Here is a 19,085-nt window from a genome sequence, read left to right on the forward strand (position 1 = left end):
AGACACCATGACACTCTATTCTTTTGAAATTTTTCATCATGCTCTTCATCATTGCTGCTCTCATATTCCATACGATTAGGACTAAGTGGACACCATGACACTCCATTCTTTTGAAATTCGTCATCATGCTCTTCATCACTGCTGCTTTCATAGTCCATAGGATTAGGAATAAGAGTTCAAATCAATTCTCCCCACTTAGAAAATCATGGTCCCCATCATTCACCCATTCTAAGATAAAAGGGGACACCATTATATTTAGTGTATCACCATTATTACAATATCTTCTAAGCCAATAAAGAGAATGGTTTTGTCTAGTTAACCCATAATCCTGGCTTTTGTGGATGACCCATAACCATCATGATTAGAATGTGCCAAGTGATAATGAAGATAAGGGTATTTTGTGGTTAACCTGTAGCCATGGGTTTGTAGATGACCCATAGCCTTGGTATTACTTTTATTTTTAATTTTAATTTGGAAATGGACCTCTTGTTGCAACTTTGTTAATAAATTTTGTTGCAAGTGATGAAATGAAAATTTATCAAAAATAAAATTGAGGTATTGAATATACCATTATATTGATATAAGACACTTCTCTATAATGATTTATGGAGTGAGAAAATAATTCATGAAGCTCAAGGTACATGTATCTGCATCACTTTACATACATGTGTGACTAAAATCATTGACAACTATAAAACCAAGGAATGAAATAAAAATTCATAAAGAGTCCATTTAAGTTAATAGAAAATAACTTAAAATGAGTTGTTTTGCACCCTATGAAATGGTTTGTAGAGGTTTTCAATCACCAAGATGAAGTTTTCTAAGGATTGTTTCCCTATGTTCCATATATTATTGCGTGTCTATGGTAGTCGTAACACTGTGGACAAGCTGAGAAATGGATGAAATGCAGTTGCCCAAGCTTCTAGATTTTTCATACATATTTTTTTAAGCTATGGCATAGTTGTATAAATTTGCAATAACAATGAATGTGAGAACACCAAGTGTAGGGGGCACAATGGATTCCAAGGGTTTGTAGAGAAACATGGGTTGTTGTAGAAGTCAATTAATTTTTGTATTGCATACCAATGGATGTAGATAATCCATGTGAATCTACTCCTGTAGTGGTGAATGAAGACTGAGGGTAGAAAATCCTGTAATGCTTGTGAACCAATTATGATACTTATGGAAGATGTAGTCTACGTAAAAATGGAAATGAATCAAACCACTATCTCATTATGGATTGTCCCTTCTCAAAGAGGTTTGGAGAGAAATTTGAAGTTCAATAACGTGTACATGCCCTTGGGAAGGAATCCCTATTCAAATAGCTCAATTAATTCATGAAAGACATCAAGTATCTTCTTTTAATCATTACATGGGGTATTTGGATATCCTAAAACCACTCTTTTTTTGAGTATTCCATTCCTTCTCTTACTCATTGTGCTCTTCAAATCCTAGCTATCTTGGTGGATTTTCCTCAAAATCCTTCCATTGTTCCTAAAAAACTTCATTTGGTATGCATGATCCAAGAGGCCTCCCCTTGGGATTTCTTCGATGGAGTTACACAAGATCGCCTTTCCCAGGTCCCTTGTAGTGGCGTGGATGGGGGGTAGGTGGAATTATCCATACATTTAAAGTATCTTATGTTTTATGTTTCATAAGCCTTGGGAAACAACTAATAATTTTAGTGAATTGATGGCCCTTAAGCTAACCCTTCAACTTGCCAAGGAGAAATGAATTTCAAAACTAAATATATGTGTCAATTCTCTTCTTACAATTAAATATATTATGGGAGCATTCTCAATGTAAAACTACAATCAGTTACCATTTTTTATGACATCAAAATATCTACAAGATTATTCTTTCACCTCTCCTACACCCATTTTTATAAGGAGCATAATAAAGAGGAAGATAGACCTTCAAAAGTTGTTGTGGAAATAGATAGAGAATCATGGGAAATCTATGAAAATTCCTAGGATGGCATCACATCATTTTTTCACACACCTTCGCTCCAAATATTATTAGTAACTTAGGATGGACATTTTTCCTTTTTTTCTCTTGATTATTGTACAACTATTTTTATTTAGATTAACACTTTTATATCAATACTTGTTAGTAAATACATGTTTTTCCTACATAATGCAAGACATTGATCCAAGATTGTTTTTTATTTTCTTAAGGAGCCTTTATAACCTCTAACAAAAAATATTTCCTTTTTGTTAACATTTGCACTCTCATATTTTATAAATACTTTGATTCTCCAACTTTTTAAAGGAGAATTTTGGGTTATTAGCCATAGAATTGCCACAAACATATACAAATGTAATTTAATTACTCTATGTAATAAAAACACCTTAAAAAAGGAAATTAATGGAATATATCATAAAAAATATTTTATTAATTTATGAAAATGATTTATTTAACATGTTTCGACTAAGAGCTCGTCTTCCTTAGATGTAAGGAAATGTGTTAATGACCCAAGACCCAGAGGAATATAGGAGTGAAATCCTTCCCCCTTACAAATCACCAATAGGTAATTCTAGGTGGTGTTGTTTTCCTTGAATAATAGTGATTAGTCAACCTTGATTCACAAATAACGGTGAATGATGATTGTCTCCACCATTGGTTTGATAATTGAGTTATGATAGGTTTTTCCATTATTTATAAAAAACATTTTAATAGTAAAATATTAGACTGTACCATCATTTCTAGATATTATTAATATTTGTAATGAATTAATGTAAATTAAATCATTTTACAACAAAAATATAATATTAATTATTATTTAATATATATATATATATATAATATTTTAATTATACATTAAATATAAAAATAATCTCTCAGCTAGGGTTTCTCAGGCAATGATGGTCACCACGTTGTGATTCCAAAGAGAGATTATTAGTTAAGCACTTGTTTTTTGGACTTCCCTCACAATCATCTTAAGCCTTTCTAGTTTCTCTTCTTTGTTTCAGCTAGGCTTCAGAAGTTTATGTGTTGCTTTTGTCTTCTTTCTTAGGTCTTTTTTCTTTCATCATAATTCTCCCTCTGGTTTGTGGAGCCCTTTTGTCGAGTCTACATTCAAGTATCTATCTGTCTTCTTTAGTGTGGGTCTCTTGTTGTCAGGTGGTCTCTATTGGTCTTATTATGGTGGGGAATTTCCCAGATATTCCATTGTCTCCTCAACTTCTCCATGTTTCTAGGGCCCCATTTTCTTCACTTTTATTTTCCCCTTTCTATTGCACTCATAGATGTCAACCATTTTTTATTCTACTTGTCGCACATTCCTCCCAAGTGCCTTAAAATAAATAAATAATATTTTAATTATACATTAAATATAAAAATAATCTCTCAACTAGGGTTTCTCAGGCAATGATGGTCGCCACGTTGTGATTCCAAAGACCGATTATTAGTTAAGCACTTGTTTTTTGGACTTCCCTCATAATCATCTTAAGCCTTGCTAGTTTCTCTTCTTTGTTTCAGCTGGGCTTCAGAAGTTTATGTGTTGCTTTTGTCTTCTTTCTTAGTTTTTTTTTTCTTTTTATTTCATCATAGTTCTCCCTCTAGTTTGTGGAGCCCTTTTGTCGAGTCCACATTCAAGTATCTATCTATCTTCTTTAGTGTGGGTCTCTTTGTTGTCAAGTGGTCTCTATTGGTCTTATTATGGCGGGGAATTCCCCAGATATTCCATTATATCCTCAACTTCTCCATGTTTCTACGGCCCCAATTTCTTCACTTTTATTTTCCCCTTTCTATTGCACTCATAGATGTCAACCATTTTTTATTCTACTTGTCGCACTTTCCTCCCAAGTGCCTCCTTTCTCGAATCCCACGTTCCTCAGCGAGATTGGGGGTTTGTTCTTGTGTTGGAATTCTAGTTTCCACCTCTTTTCCTTTGAGTTTTGAAGTTATTCCCAGAATTCAAGGTTTTTAGATAAACCCTTGGGATTTTGGTCTCTCTTCATAACGCCCTCCATCGATATCCCCTCCTAATCTGGTGGACCTTGGTATTGACCCTTTCTTCTCCATTGTGTCAGTCTCCTCGGAAGGTAGGGTGTATAACAATGGCTTTCCTAATCTAGGTTCTCTTAAGGGAGCTCATTTCTCTTTTATGTCTCCAGAGTTCCCGTCCAATTGTAGAATTCTCAAATTTTTGGGTTCTCATAAACAAGAGGTTGGTTCTCATATGCATGGTTTTGAGTTTGGGGTATTGGCCCATGTGGCTTCGACTTATGTAGTGAAGGGCCAGTCCATTGGCGAAGGTGCTCCAGTTCCAACAAAAAGGAAGAAGAGTCATTACATAAAGAAAAAAACCAATTTGTAGATGGTTGTTGTGTTGTGGATGGATATGATCATCAAAAAGGTGAAGGAATTGAACAAAAAATCCCTAGTTGGTCGTTTATATGGTAGGAAATTTGGTCTTCCTTTTCTTAAAGAAAGGGTGAATTCCTCTATGTGGCCCCTAACGATCCATTCGGTAATTTTTCATGCTCTCAAAAAGGGTTCAGTACACTTGACTTTTTAGGATGAAGCAGATGCTAAGGTAATTGAAGGTAAAGTGATGTTGATTGACTCCACTCTAGTCATTTTCAAGAAGTGGACTCCCCACTTTGATGTCAGGCAAGAGAAAACTGATTCTATATTGGTGTGGGCTTGTATTCCTAGCCTACCAGCTCATCATGAACTCTTTTTATGGTTGGTTGGAATTCAGTTAGGCTCTTATCTAGATCATGACGTTTCATATATTACCACTGGACACACTTCAATGGATCATATTCTAGTGAGTGTGGATAGATTTGGGAGAAGGTATGGACCTTATTATGTTAGACTATGAGGGTATCATATTTCGTTTTTTTCGATGCCATCAACATGACCATAGTGCAAAAGAACATGTTATGCCTATGTCCAAGAATGTTTTTAGGCCCTCGGGCATACAGGGTGGGGATGGCTTGGGATTAGTTTCATATTCTATGGCTTCTTCTCCTATGGTGACCTGTTGAATTTCACATGAGGCTGTTGTCAATGCCCATAATTCAATCCCAGTCTTAGAAGGTTCGCGACCTGAGACTATTCCTCTGGCTCCTTCCACCCTAGCAGATGAAGGTACATCATCCAGTCCCTTTCTTTCACTTTTAAATCTCTTTAGATAATATCTCATCTTCTCCTCGTGTTTCATTAGGTCATTCTTTTTCTTTATTGAAATTTAGTTTGTTGACCTTGCCTCCTTAGCCTTTAAATATTTCCCCACATATTTCCTTATTTCTATTCCCTTTCTCTATTGCTTTGGGTGATTTATCCTCTCTGTCCTTGTCAACCTCATTGTCCCCTTATGAGTGACTCCTTCCTGATGATGCGCTTTAAAATATTTGTTCCAATATTGTTACTCCTCATAGGGATATTTTCTCATGGGGTTTGGGGAATATATACATTTATATTAGGGAAAAGCACTGTAAGGGGCACAAATATTATCTTTTATTGCATAGGAGAAAGTGGTGTGTGATTTGGAAGCTAGTAAACATAAATGTATACGAGGGGGCCTTAGATAAAGCCCAACCTTATCTCCCATCCCTCAATGAAAAATATGTCCTTTAACCACCAAGGTCTTTCATGTCCATTTAAAAGACAGGAATTCAAAACATTGGTGGAATCATCTTCGCCAAACATCATTTTTCTTTAAGAGACTTTGGGTAAGGGTGAGAATATTACATCATATCTGGAAATAATTATAAAGGGTTAGTCCTTCATTGTTGTGGATGGTTCATGTCATTCTGGGGGTATTTCAATGGGTTGGTTAATGCAACAAGTCTTTATTTCTAGTTTTTAGACCTCTGAATTGACCATGGGTTTGGAGCTTTATCTTTTTGTTTTGGGGCATTCAGTCACTCTTATTAAAATTTATGGCCCTACTAAAAATTGATCTGATTTCTAGTGGCTTCCTTTTGTTTGTTCCAATTTATTCATTCCTTCCTTTTGATATCTTTCAAGATATAGTGACATTTATTTCTAATATTTACACTTATTTTATGAGCCTAGCCACAGATCCGTATGATAAATAGTTCAAATGAAACATCTTAAAAAATCATGATTCCTAACGCTCATAAAATTTTCCTTTCTTTCAAGAAGATAAGCCTGCCAACATACTTTCTAGTGAAGAAAGATAAAATATGCCACAATTAAGAAGTTGTAAATAAAAGTCAATGGGATATTTCCTAGTTGGTGAAAGAGAGTCATTTATCATTTCCCGCATAGTTCAAGTCAAACAAGTAACATTTTTCCCTTTCTGGATCACATGTGCTTCTGCTCATAATTTTTTTCTTACTCTAAGGAACATAAAATCCTACCCACCTACTTTCTCGCTAGAAAACATAAAATTGGAGACAATTAAAGTGTTGTACAAAATTGTTAATGGGAGATTTGTTGGTAGGTGAAAGAGGGTCAATGCCACTACCCTCACCAGAACTCAAGTTTATGTAGTAACAAGTTTTCCCCTTGTGGGAAACTTGTGCTTCTTCTTTTGTTAGTGCTTGTCCTTGTGTTTGCATTTTTGGTCAAGTGCAAGTCATGTCAACATTGCTAGAATAGAAACCCTCACTCACAAATTTTGAAGCAGAAGGTTTCAAATTTGAATGTTGCAAGCTGGTAACATTAGTTGTAATATTCCTAGATTGGAGAAGGGAAAAGTTTCCACATATTAAAAAAGGATCTACAAAATCACGCCCACGCAACAAATTAACAATAAAAAGAAAGGAAAAACATCCCAAGATTACATTTCATATGGTGATATCAAGAGCCCAACACTAAGTCATGTGAAATAAACAATAATACCAAGAAAAGGATAATAATTCACAAATTTAAACATCGGGTGTTTTCTTATATGGAGACATGTAATAAATTGTTAATATCTAAATGTAGTTGAAATAATGTTGTGTGAATGTGTTGTTGAAATATATAGTTGTTTTAGTTTATACCTTAATTTAATATCTTATGTGGCATGATAAAGTAGCAGTTTGACTTGGACTTGGAAAATATTATATTAATTTTGAACAAATTGGCAATGTTCTCCTACTTAGTTTAAAATTCTAGAAGCCATTAAGGTTTTTAGTATTGTGGATAGCTAACCGAATGATCTTGGTAAGTAAATCATCGTCATTAATATTAAAGAATCTGTTGTTGATGATGCCACTCTTTATCCTTGATTATCACTCCTCGTTGATAAGGTTTGTCTTCTTAAATGAATGAGATTAATATATGTACCTATGGTTTGGAATCAAGTCTTCAACCATTCCTATCGTTGTAATTTTTTAGGGTTTGTAACCATAGAAAGAGCCTAAAGGACATAGGGATTAAATAATAGGACTTAGAAAGATATGAAAGATTGAGTATTATCATGGTTTGGAACCATAGAGTTGAGTGATGTAACTATAGGGTTTGGAATCAAAACCCTAACCAACCAATTTCAAGCCCTAACCAATCTAATGGTTTGAAGGAAATTCTAGGGCTCATACACTAAATCATAGGATTGAGGAAGAGAGCCAATAGAAAAGATTTATGATGTCTAGGGTTTATGGTCATTAAAGGAACCTAAAGATAACAAGTTGAGTTTGATTTTCTATCATTCAGATAAAAGGATCAAGGAACTATTATTGTTGATATAATAATGAAATAATAACTAGTATTGAACTACTTGGCATAGTCATGTTCTTCTTGTAATGACTCTGCAATAATGTTTTCCTAACATATGCTCTCATGGTTACACCTTGTTCTCAGATTTGAACTCTTGATTAAAGTACTTCACTTGATAAAGTTAGAATATTTTTTTTGTTGTGTAATGTATACTGAGCTTGCGAGGATCTCGTGTTTGAAGACTACATGTCTTCACAAAGCCCTAGTGTTTTGGATAATCAAGATTGAATACCTAGGTCGAATATCTATGGTTTGTAATTTTAGGGTTTATAAAACCTAAGTGTGTCACAACAAGCAAAATCTATGGTTTATGGATAAAACCCTAGGACTATGATTACAATCTTTGTATGGATCTATGGTTTGGATATAAAACCTTACTTCATCATTATAAACACTAAATATTAGGGTTAGGTCTTATGGATTAAGATCTAGGGTAAATTTATTTTAGAAATTCTAGTTCTATAATGTTAATGCCAATGATGTTACTGGAAGAAAGAGCTAACATGTTGTGTACTTCCTTGATTATTATGGTTATTGATTTTATTTTCAATGTCTTCTTTTGGTAAATGCATCTTTTCTTCCTTGGCCTCCTAATCTAAGTTATAGGAACATTTGAACGACTTCATGATAAAAAATATGATAAAAATATTATAGGTGTGTTATGAACATTAGATTCATAGCGAGCAGGAAAAATCAACAAGACTAAACCGTTAAACCATTGTGTGTTCTAAATAATGGTGTTGATTAATTTATATGAGCCTTGTTGAGATTTGATATTATGGATTGTATGTCCATCGATATGTGCTTGAAAAATATTCATTATTGAATTTATGATACCTTCTGATTGGCACATTTGATGCATACCAATCAAGGCTCGATAAAATAATTTCAACATCCATATCCATGTTGTGATGGATGCACTTGGGAATCTACTTCCTTATGTGTTTGACTCCCCAATGAAAGAGGGACTTGGCTAGTGAAATAGATAGGAAAAATCCTTTGTTAATGACCTATTTGGAATTAGAAGTTTAAAGTTTACCTTGGGAAAGAGAAGAATGATATAAATATTATATTGAAATCCTATGATCATAATGTGCATGTAGCCAATTGGGTTCCAAGGATTCTCTAATTAACTTAGAAGTACTAATGATATAAAAACCATAACTAGTGGTTAGTTTTGGCTCTCCTATGATGAACAAAAATTAGTCTTTTGTGGTACCTAGTTGTACTAAGGTAGGTTGTATGGCATCATGTGTAGGTTATTATGAAGCAATTGCTCACTGGTTTGACTTGAGAAGTTATATGAGATGTAGGTTTTAACCTTGTTCTTTTGTTGCTACAATGTTCTCTAGATTTTTGCTATATCTAAATTTTGGAGCATACTTGTTTCCATGTGAAGTGTCACTTTTGGTTGTCAAGTGTTGTTTTATGTTTTTAAACATGGTTATAGTGTATGGGTTCCTTCTTAAGGGTCATTGGATTGTAGTGATGAAATATAATGCATTTTTGTGTTTTAATGCACTTTCAAGTCACAAAACCAAACTTCTGTGTTATAATCGCTCATGATTTTCTCGTTGAACTTGGATAGTGTTTGTGAATTGATGTTATAATGTATATTTATTAGTATTGGGTCTTGTATAAGTTTTACTAATGAGTTGAGATGTGTGTAGCTCATTCAATTCCCCAACTCACAAATTTTTTCCATGTTTCACCCTTCGAGACTTAGTCATTTTCCTAACCTTGTATACATTTTCTCTGGGCCAAAAAGAGTTCACTTTGCACTTCTAGATCCTAGCATTGAACCCCCAATCAGTAGGAGATACACAATGTGCCACCCCAAAGCTTATCTTTCCTTTGTACACTGCACAACCCTAGTCAGCAGGGCCCTTGTCTCTTGCTATTTCTTGTTCCTCCATGCACTCACCATGATCCTACATACCAAGTGTAGCACATTGCACAATTTTAGTGGGTAGTAGGGACCTTCCCTATGCCTTGAAATTATGCCCTACACCCTCAAGGGAATCTTATCCTTCTTCCTTTTGCATTACGGACTCCTAGCAACTAGTCCTTCCTTCCTTTTTGACTAAGCCTCCCCCTTTCACTCACATTGCCTCCTCCTCTTCTAGAACTATGAATTTTGCATTTGAGTCACTAATCCCTACATCCCTATATCATGCAAGTGTGATTTTGGCTCATAAGGTCCTCCTTCATCTCCTTATGCATTGCTGGTCCTAAGATGTCTCATTATATGAATCATAGTAAAATATGAGATTTTCAAATTGATGTTTTCTTTCTAGGAGTGATCTTCACCTACCGATGCTCCTAGTGAACGTGACAGAAGATGTTCGAGGAGATCTACTAGCAGCGTTTATCTAAGAAGGAATTCTTGAAGACAAAGGAAAAAAGGAACCACGTTGCGACAGTTGAAGGAATTTTGGATTGTGACAATCAAAGTGACCCTTGAAGATTACATCACCATATTCAAAACCATGCAAATAACCTACTCTTATTTCACCCTCATCATTATGTCACATTCTTCCCTAATTTCACTTGGTTACCACATGAGATTTTAATTCAATGGTGACTTTTCCTTTAATCCCTAGTTGTTAACACATCCCTAACCTCTAAACCATTTACATCCTTGAACCTTTTACTCTGGATTAACATCTAGCCCCTTGGACCTGATAATCCCCCTAATCTTCAAACCTTAACTCCTTTCATCCAAATTAGTCGCTTAATACACTAACGCATTAACCCTTAACACCTAAACCATTCAACCCTTAAGTAGAAATTCCTTACTACATAAGACCCTAAACTATTCACCCCTTTCTTATGACCTAACACCTTAATCCATAATGTTAAACCCTTAGATATTAATTCCTTAAACACTTAAATCCTTAAACCCTTAAGTAGTAAAGCCTTACCCCATAAGACCCTAAACTATTCACCACTTTCTTATGACCTAACACCTTAATCCCTAATGTTAAATCCTTTAAACCATAAACCTATAACACCTACTCCCTAATAACCAAGTAGTCTCTAAATACCCTAGGAACTAAACCCCCTAAACCTAACTTCAACCCTAACGTATAAACCCCTAACCTCCTGGCCTATTAACCACTCTAGGCTCATCTGACATGGGATACTAGTCTAGAGTTCTACAATATGTAGACTTAGACTTTCAAAGGAATATCTAGGGACATTTCCCAAGCTTCCCTTGATGCATAATGTTGCTAAACACACTAGTGTCTATAGGAAAGAAACCCTCTTTCAAACTCTAGCATTTCAAACACTATTCATGATCATAGGATTATCCAATAAAACTATATTAGGCATGCCATTGGACACTAAATAAATCCAAACTATGGCTAACACTACTCAATAATTTTAGATACGTCAACACCTTATCAAAACAATAACGGGTCACAAATAAATATAATGTGATGCAAATTTATTAGTCATTTACCAAGAAAGTCTTCCAATAATCTTAAATAATCAAATTTCAAAAAATACCCTCACATATTAAACAATGTGTTTTCATAGACAATAAAAACTTTGCCAAGATTATTAAACATTCACACACAACCATGTAAACAACTCCATAAATCGAAATAGCATGAGCATATGCATGTAGAGACATCCAACCCCTCATAACAATGAAAGCATATAAACGAACTTTCACCAGAGACAAAGAGGAATATACATTGATCCATAAACAATGTTAACACTTTCATTTTTATGGCACATAAAAACATCATGCTTTAATTAAAATGAAAAATAAGTATAGATAAATGAACTTATTTGCATAGCTTGAAAGGCTAGTGATTAAGGAAAGGAATTCAACTCTCCAACCCACTATAGGCTAACTACACAATAGCCTTTCTTGGAGCTAGCCACCCAAGAGGGAGATCCATGGTTTGTGGAGATGCTTTCACACGCAAATTTCAACTAATCTTGAGGTAGGCTATGACTCATTTCTAGGAGTATGGGTCTACATTATAGGTGGTTAATAAACTATATTTTCACCACAAGAACTTCAAGAGTCTACAACTCACTATTTGTGTAGTTTAGCACTTTACTATGAAAGGAATAAATGGTTTATCAACTTTCTCAACAAGTACTTAGTTAGCTACTTTGAATAAGGACCCTAGTGAATTTCTAGCATGCCTAATGGTTTATCAACCTTACAACAAGCACATGAGTAGTTTATGATCCCCTTCAATAAGACTCCTTGTTGTTGCTTACATTGAGCCTCCCATTGGCATTCATATTTGCACACCACAATCCAATTTCTCCAGCACATCTATATTGGGAATCACAACCCAACATATGTGAGAATAAAATTATTTGTCATGGCTCCCATCACTTCCAAAACTCATGTCCTACTAATCTCTTTATCCTACTCTCTATTCATAGTATTATACATCTTGATTTTACCTAAATCCTTATTTTTCCTTTAGAGTCTCTGTCTCCCACAAGTTTGTCCAACTTTCTTTTTCATAAATTACGGGAATATGGAGAATGTGGGCAATTTTCTAACAAGCCATTTCCTTCCAACTGATAAGTGGTGCAACATTTTTTTACACATGCCCACACCAAAGTCTTTCCAATTCTCCCCTCCCTCTTCGACCATTGTTCTATGTGTCCCCCTCCTCAAGCCATCAAATTAAAATTATGTATTGATATTTATTTTATAATTTGGAATTCAACCACAATTTTCATGTTGGCATTATGAATTCATCATTTATTCTTACAGGTGCATGGGATAAAGCAAGGTGTATTACATATATAAGCATCTCCACACCAACATCCATGAACATAAAGGATTCATAAATAGGTGGCATAGTCATACCAACATTATCTCTCTATTGTGTCATATTGAAATCAAGCTCATAAACCATCTCCACTTTTTATTTATGTGGAAAGTGGATAATGCAAGAGAACTATGACATGATGGTCATCATCGCATAGAACCAACTATGTATCATGGGAAAACTGTAATAAAGTGTTACATCAATCATCTCATCTTGAACCATGACATATTTATTACCTTTCTTTAAGGGAAATGCAGTGAGGAGTCCATTCATATAGAAAGTATTCACGTTGAAGGCTTCGAAGGCAGTGTTGAAGGATTTTGAAATTATACAAGCTTTCTCATTCATAAGTTTGTAATGAAAATTCATTTCAAGAATATATATTTGGATTTGAAATACAATTTTTGAGAAGGCCTATTATGACTTTTATCTGTATCAAATATGATGGGATTCTTCTCTAAGGAATCAATTTCCCCAATCATTATCAACAAGGTATTTTCCTGTATTAGGAAGCTTTTGAAAACCTTCAAGGTTTAAATGGTAGGTGGTGCCTGGTCCAAGTCCCAATGATAATATGATTATGGACATTGCCAATGTTATGGTTATGGGTGGAATAATTAAAAACACCCTTGGGAAGGTGTATCAATCACTATGATGGCTTAAATATCAAGAGAGTTCCATTGACCAAGACTAGGACCACTACGTCCTTAGTATAAAAATCAAAATTTAGAGCCATGTAACTCTTAGCCCTTTTATTTTATAACACCACCTATTCATGCATTAAAACAATATTCAATGATATGTTTGTAGGATAAGTATTCCCTACTATGCCCCCTTATAGAGGAGCACGACATTGTTGTTGCATAAAAAATGGATTTATCAAAATAATAAGTTTTTTTTGTTGTTCTAATGGTAAATGTAGGTATGACTCTAATACATCTATGGGCATTGTTGACTAAGTTTTTCATCTTGAAAAATGCTACAAGGAAACTCGTCATTTCGATTTTCCTCAATAGTGCCCCACATGTGTTGGCTTATGTTTACTGTCTTCCTTGCCCATTTTTAGGGGATTCTTATATTTAGTATTATTCAAATTATTAATTCACTGTCACTGTCAAGGACTCCTTCCTCACACTGAATGCATTGATTTCACTGTAGATATATGCATATGGGTAGTGGAAACTTGAGTAGTGGGTATAATAGCTTAGGTGTTTGTTGACATAATCATTTGATGCAATCACATATTTAGCTAGCTAGTATTTTCACTAGAAATTAACTAAATGCACCATCAATGTTTGGCTATGATTAGTGTATAGATGGATCAACCTATTATAAAAAGTTATTATTAATTCCATCATACATTGTTTGCAATTGAGGATTTATCAAATCAAAATGCTGGACAAGGAGGATAGCTTCATCCTTGGTTGATGACCCTACCATTGTGACAACAATAGCCATTTTTTGTAAGGAGAACTTGATAAACTAGCCACATATCAACTGATATGGAATCTTGGCTCAAATTAGCCTCAACCATCCTATCCATTCATGGATATGGCCAAACATGAGTGTTGGTATCTTGTAAAAATGTTAGAGAACATATTTGATTTTATTTATTAATGAATCAATAAATAGAAATCCATTAAGAATGTTTTAGCCAAAGAAGTAAAATCATGACATGATGAATGGTTAATTTCAATATACCATTTTAGAACATCACAAGTCATGGTATATTGAGAGGGACATATTCAAATTTTTTCATCCACTAAATATTTTGACAAACATCATAAGTGATAAGTTGTGATATGTGTTTCATTATTCTCTCCCAATTTTCCATAGAGATTTAGTAATTTAGAGGGTAATCTCATGGGAATGGTATCCTTATTGATTCATTGCAAATATATTAATGTTTTATTATTTCTAGTTTCATAAAATTAAGTGATTATTTGAATGGTAACTAAAACTAGTAAAGTGGATCTAGGGGAAAAAAGGCATTTTAAATGGGCGTTAGAGTCCCCCTACATTTTGTATTCTTGAGTTGGAGTACATTCTATAGGGATTATTTATTGTAAGTTTTTAGATCCCATAGCAAAATCAGTTGATAATTTTACCTAGGAACAAATGCACTCCGAAAGGCATAACTATCCATAGCACCAAAATTGGTCGTCGAAGAATTTATCTCATAAGTGAAAGAACCCTAAAACAAGGAAATACATCCAAAAGAAAATGAACCTTCTATGAATGTTTCCATTATAATAAGGCTATTCAAAAAAAATCATAATCCCAAGACAATATGTAGATCCAAATAACTGGCTATCTCATGGGAAGTTAAATTTCCCAAAAACATTGTTTCTACATCATTGTTAAAACTAGAGGTAGACGTCCATCAAAGAATCTATCTAGAATAAAATGTAATAGTCAATGCACTAAAACTTCTATAGGTAGATATAGGAAGAATCTAGGTAATTCAATATTATAACCACTAACCTTTTCTTGATCCAAAAAAACAATAGAATTAGTGAAAGGCACCCAAAGGTTGGAGAATTTAGAAAGGGTAAATAATACTATGGGTTGCACTCTATAAGGTCAGAATGAAAATGTACTAAGTGAAGGGTTATATATCCCAATAAATATAATAAAATCTAATGAATATAACATTGATATACCTCTTGTAACACTTTGTGATGAAATGGTAGTTTCTCCTAGAGTGGAAGCACAACACGCATTTGGCATGAAACAAGGATTATCAAGTAGTGAAAATTACTAACCATGACCATTACTCACTGAAATAAGTATAAGGTTCATAGGATGATTCAAAAGAGTATTAATGTTAGGTGTTTGAATCTCTTATACCACATTAAGAAATACTTGTTAGTCTCCTTCATAACCAAATATGATGATCTGAACACTGCAATTTCAATTTCATCCACAATACAATCTTTTCTTCACATATTTAATGGTGACCCTCCCTGTTATGGAGTAAGACTACACAATTTATGGGAACAATAGATCTTTTATTTAACCATGGTTAATTATAATTTTCTATATAGAACATGATATGGCCAACTACATTCAAACAAAAGAGAACACCTATAATCATTATAACAAGATATTAAAAGGAATCAAAACGATAAAGGGGGATTCAAAAATTAGGTAGGGATGATTAGAGCGTAGGTCCAACTAACAAATATATGAAAATTTATTATTCTAGCATTCCAATACTAACCTTTATCAACAAACGTGCCAAAGAAAGTATTATATAGGCTCCCCATAGGAGAATTCATATACTAATGTAACGTTTGCATCAAGTATTATACATACTTCCCACATATAATCACATAATTCAATTTCCATAATTAATGGTTACTAAAGTTAAAACCTCATGACATAACAATAGAGGGAATAGTCATAAGTCAAGATCACGTGCATGGGTAGAGAAATTAACTCCAAAACCCCACTAAGGGATTTTCCATAGAGAAATGTTACCAAAAGATATCCTCATACATTTAATAACCAAATATCCAAAAGAGAAAAAAAAGTGGAGATACCACTTCACCTTTGTACATTATAGCCTCATGTTTAACTCTTATGTTAAAGGATATTTATTCTAATAACTCTATGAAATTATTTCACCTCACACACTCTACTGACTTTTAGTTTTTGTTTTGTGGCATTTCAATTTTTACTCTCCAATCATGATATAAGGACATGAATACTAGCTAATATTAGTTTACTATAAATGTGAAATTTTGGATTCATTATAACTGATGATTTATGTTTGGTTGTCTTTGTTGTGAGGGTTTAGTCTTTTCATGGGTTTTAAATAGACCTAAGTTGTTTTGTAGTGTCAACCAACAAAACCACTCCAACACTGGCCCTTTCGACATCAACCACAGAGTGGATGATGTCTCACCTAGTGGAATTGGGCACTGCTAGAACTAGGCTTTTTTAGTTAGATGGAATTGTCGCATGTTCAATGCTAATTTCCTAACTTAATAACCTTAAGATAAAAGAAGTATAATTGACATACTAAAACTCATACATTGTGTTGGATATTATGAAATCCATTCTACATATAGAAACAATAAAAATAATACACAAAATGATACACATTTGTAGATGGTAATGTGAGCATTCTTCTGTTAATTCATAAAAGGAGAAGTTCACAATGCACTACAATGTAATGTTTTGCAAACTGACTCATTGGCCTAGTATTCGTAAATAAAAAAATATTACATTCTTCCAAATCACAGAGTTTCAACAAATCCATGCTAACTACCTACCCAAGATACAAACTGAACAAATAGAATCGATTCAGTAATGAGATAAAATGATCAACCGTTACCACAAAAAACTAGAAGAAGAACAATATGAAACCAAGATAACAACGAACACAATAATGAATTACAACATTGGTGATCATCAAATTTGCTAACCAACAATGGGCTAGAGAAATCAAGCATTACTATTTCCCCTCAATGATTCCTTTGTCATCATGCTTATGGCCATCATCCAGTTCAATAAATCTCCATATTGGTCTATCCGTCCTGATATTTTTTGACAATATTCCCTAGCTGTCCCATGTTATCTAACTAAAAGTTAGCTCTTTCTCAGTTTATCTTTTGAAATCCTCTCCTCCACTTTTCCAACTTCCTTCTTCCTACAAATATTTTCCATGGAATTCCTCATGATGATCCTTCCCACCTTTTCCATATTCCTTCAAATATTAACACTACTAAATATTGAGCCAATTTTCAATGACTCTTTGTCTTTCTTGTGATGATAATTTGTAGCTACAATGACAAAAAAGAGGTTTTTCTAAACATTGTACATTTTACAGTCATTTTTTTTTACATCTTCTTAATCATCAAAATTTTGACAGTATTGCATCACAAGTGGGATTGGAAGAAAGCTTCTTTGTGCCATCAAAAGTAGCATCAAAATATTGATGAAAACTTGACATAGATGTTACCTTTAGGCATTGGAAATGTCATCGCAAGACACATCTCTATTGGAACCACTAGGCAACTTGTCTGTGATGGTATTTCGACGTTTAAGTGTAGAAGAGATCATTTCTAGACTAAGAAAATTTATGCTACAAAGTATGTTGAAATGACCATGCGAGTAGTTGCGATGTTTTGGTTGTCCGAAATCCTGTCACATGACTTACAATGTCACTAATTTTACAATGTATGCTGCGATGAGCGTGCCATATTTGGGATGTTTAGGCAATGGTAATACCATCTCAATACTCATGATACCACTAATTTTACAAAGTACCTTGTGACGATCATGCCATAGTTGTGATATTGAGGTCGTGGGAAATTTTTTCACGACAGCAACAACCCCAGTAATTTTACTAAATATGTTGTGATGCAGCTGGAGTAGCTGCAACATTTTGGCCATGGGAAATCCATCACAATACCAATGAGTACACTAATTTTACAAAGTGAATTGTGATGAACATGTCGTAGTTGTGATGTTGAGGCTTTGGGAAATCCTGTACCAGACTGATAACCCCACTAATTTTATAAAATATGTTGAGATACACATGTCGTATTTGCAACAATTAGGACATGGAAAGTAGATTTGAAGACCAACTATCCCAACAATTTAACAAAAGTTTTGTGGTCGTTAGACTATTATCACAATAACAACAAACTTTTGAATTAAAAAAGAATATTGGTTGACAATATTGTAGGTTTTTATCTACCAAACCATATTAGATAATAATAAAGTTTTGACATCTTAGGCATTAGCTTAAATTTAAGGTGTTACTTATCATATTCTTCTAGCTAAAAATAATTACAATAAGTTACTTATAAAATAGTAATGATGTTGTGCACTAAATAATTCTCCTTTGAGGCCTGTCCCATGAATAGAAAAATAAGTGTTGTAGGAGGTTGAATATATATATATATATATATATATATATATATATATATATATATAGATATAGATATAGATATAGATATACACACATACGGAAGGAAATTTCCAATTAACAAATATTCATTAAGAGAAACAACAAAGTACATATTTTAACTCAAGCTAGGCAATCCAAACGTAAACCACCAACAAAAGAAAGCACTTTTAAAGTGCCCTCGTGCCATCTTGAGTGCCACAAAAGTCTAGAACAAAAACTTTGAAGATCCACTTGGAATCAACAAAGTATACTAAAAGCTAGAAATTGAGAGTAAAGGTTCTTAGGACAAAGTATTATATTGGGCTTCTAACCAATCCACTACTAAGGTGTACAATAGAGATTCTAACAATTAAATCTTACCAAGTTGGGCCTTACAAAAAAACCATATTATTCCTTCTTATTTAGGTGGAATTTCAATCTTCACATAAACTCAATTAAGTTATAGGTAGTTACCAAGTAATCTTTTCTAGTGGAAGATGCAAACCTGTCATTTCTATGTTGCACAACAACAACATTTTTCTAAGAGACTGATGGATGGTTAAGCACAAAATCACAAGTAACAACCTCTCTCCCTAATATGTGTCTCTGTTTATCAAAATTTATTTTATCTAGCAATTCATCATCCTTCACAACCTATAAATAAAAATAGACATATTTTAGGCTCCACA

Source organism: Pinus tabuliformis, chromosome 3_1 (assembly GCF_031772625.1).
Source record: "Pinus tabuliformis cultivar Carrire ecotype Pingquan chromosome 3_1, CPIR1, whole genome shotgun sequence".
Lineage (NCBI taxonomy): Eukaryota > Viridiplantae > Streptophyta > Pinopsida > Pinales > Pinaceae > Pinus > Pinus tabuliformis.